Source organism: Lactuca sativa, chromosome 2, assembly GCF_002870075.4.
Source record: "Lactuca sativa cultivar Salinas chromosome 2, Lsat_Salinas_v11, whole genome shotgun sequence".
NCBI classification, from domain to species: Eukaryota; Viridiplantae; Streptophyta; class Magnoliopsida; order Asterales; family Asteraceae; genus Lactuca; species Lactuca sativa.
Genome location: NC_056624.2, coordinates 171,671,529 through 171,674,707, shown reverse-complemented (window position 1 = coordinate 171,674,707; position 3,179 = coordinate 171,671,529).

The following is a 3,179-nucleotide window of genomic DNA, read 5'->3' as shown; positions in this document are numbered from 1 at the left end:
TTGTGTAGTTTCCCGCACGTGCTGCACCGAATCTGACCCTGCTGGCTTCTCAGAAGTCGATCTGAAATCTACGGTCTCCTCCCAAGACCCCTCACTATAAGCAACTGATCTGGTTCCCTCTTACCAGTGTGCTCCAAGTCCATATCTCGTTCTCAAGCTCAGGAAGTCATATCATTCAGGGTCTTGCACCCCGAGATACTCATGATCTCTCTGCTATCATTCTACAATATGTTATGATAACTTACCTACTTCATTTCCTCATTTGCTGCGTACTGGGGTACCATCTAAGCTCTTCCCTGAGACTTGGCGGTGATCTCTGCCACAGTCTCAGTCGTCTGGTGGAGATCCAACAACTCCTGCGCCAGCTGCTGCGCCTCAATCGCCTGGGCACACTCTGCCCAGAATCTGGTCTAAAAGTCATCCCATGACCTAGCATTAACCGCATCATCACACAACTCACTACCGACCTCTTCCTATCAATCTCGTGCTTTATCCCTCAGGAGACAGGAAGTAAGCCAAATCTTGTCTCCTTTCGAGACAACGTCTGGTACTAAAAGTGTTGGTGACATCTGCCAACTATCTGCTGCTAACAATGGGGTCTCTAATCCCCATGACAATCTAAAGCCTCACAAACTCTGAATTCCCGAAACATCAACGTACGGGTCTTTATCATGACTGCTACCTCAGTGCATACAACACTCGACCTCTCATCACAAATCTCTATAATTCCCTCCTTGATCACACTGAGGATCACAAGAGTCTGGTCAATGATATTGTGCATAATTATCAAATGGAATGAACTCCCTCATCTGGTCATCAATCTGCTCGGCTGCAGAGTCCAAGCCTGATCCCTCGTTGACACCAGAACTACCATATGGTATACCACGAAGCGTCACTATACTCGGCAACATGTCATCACTAACATCACAATACTCATCCAAACTCGAGGGATCTCACACACTACAAGTTCCCTGGATTCATCTTAGCCTCCCTTGATTCGAGTACGGATCCTCTGCTTTTAGTAGTACGGGCCCATACTACCTTCCACGTCTATCCGTACTTTCCTCAAGAACTGCCTTGACTCCACCAAGTCACTTCTACTACTACTGATCTCTGCTACTCTCATCCTAGGCTTGCCTTAGGGAACTTCTGACTCCACCCAAACCAGTCCTCAGCTGCTGAAGGCCTCCTTGTAATGCTAATTAGCCACCACCTGAATACCATCATATGTAATGAGGCTCGGATAATCCTTCGAGTAAAAGTCTCGTCCCTACAACGGTTAGACTCAAACGAGAGTTGCGCAGTAGGGCCAAATCCAACACTTTAAGATTATTCAACCCTGATCACATGTGATGTGACGTATTCACCTAATGGCTAACTCCCATCACTCAGAGTCCCACAAAGCACAAAGCAAGCAACATTCGGATAAAGGAAACATACTCATTCAAAACTATTCTCATAACAAGAAACTGTACTAGCATACAATGTTAAGCTCATACTATCAGGCATAACCTACACATGCTATCATACTACTTTCTACTCAATACTAGCATGAAATTCTTATCAAGCTGAAACACATAAAGCAGGCACATAAGGCATCCTCCTAGATCCATAGTCCTATACTAGCATGTTGTTCTACTGAAACTGAAACTGAAATTGATGATTATAAACTTGTATGGGTAATTTGAGAGTACTTCCTTGAGCTCGGCTGATTGCATGCACCACATCCTTTTCTCTTTTCAAAATTCTTGTTGCTTTTTCTAAAACTCTTTCCTTTATACGTTTTCTAAAATCGTTTTCTTTTCTCAAAATTCGTTTGTAACCATGGTTTTTCTCTTGAAAACTTTATACCACTTCCTTAGTTTGAGTTCAGACACACTCGAAAATGTGTCCGAATCCCTCAAACCAAGGCTCTGATACCAACTTGTAACATCCCAAAAACGCAGTCTGAAAATTTCGTTTAATTTAATAATAAAAACCATAGTCGATAAACCTCATATAAACATCATAAGCAATGTGTCTCAAAATATCATGACAACTGTCAAGTATATCAGAGTATAAACATCCCAGTCTGAACAAATGGTGTGTGCACTGCAATCTTCCCAAGCTCCTCTTTTTAAAACTGAGTACCTGAAACCAAAACTGAAATTGTAAGCACGAAGCTTAGTGAGCTCCCCCAAGCTACCACATACCATACAATAACATATAACCAACCATTGGGCCTTGCCCACTGCATCGGACCGAAGTCCTGAAACTGCATCGGACCGCAGTCCGGAAACTGACCAGGGCCTTGCCCTCTGCATCGGACCGAAGTCCGAAACTAACTGCATCGGACCGAAGTCCGGAACTAACTGTGACCTTGTCCCCTGCATCGGACCGAAGTCCGGAACTAACTGCATCGGACCGAAGTCCGAAACTCACTGAATCATAACATAGCATAACATGTCAACTAGCATGAACACATATACTGCATACTGCATCAGAACAGAGTCCGAAACACATAGCACAAAACATGCTTGAATCACAAAGACATCAAGCACCCAAACTACTGCATCGGACCAAGGTCCGAAACTAACTGAACATAGCATAACATAATCATAGCATATAACATGAACACATATACTGCATACTGCATCAGACCATAGTCTGGAACACATAACTCATACCATGCCTGTATCACAAAGACACCAAGCATACTGAACTACTGCATCGGACTGAAGTTCGGAACTACTGCTAACTAAACGGGCCGACATTGTGGCCGTAGACCCGTTCCTACTGGAAAGAAACTCATCTCACACTACTGAAGTCCCGTAGACACAACCCCACACTGCTGAAGTCCCACAGACTCAACCTTAGCTGTTGGATGACAGATTCCCGAACTGTCAACACCAAAATAACACCCAATTAATAATTAGGTTCTAACACATAACTATAAATACATACTTTGGGTAATTACTACATTACCCCTAGCTTGGCTTACCCAAGCCCAAGGCCCAATCCATAGGCTCAGAGTCAACTAGGGATCAAAGCCCAACATATGACCCAATTTTCCAAATTGGGCCCAAGCCTCTACATGGACTTCCCTTAAGGCCTAATTGATCAGTCCAGTGCAACATGTATCATTCTAGGGCCCAATATCATACAACCATCTAGGCCCCAAGTATGGCCCATTTATGGCC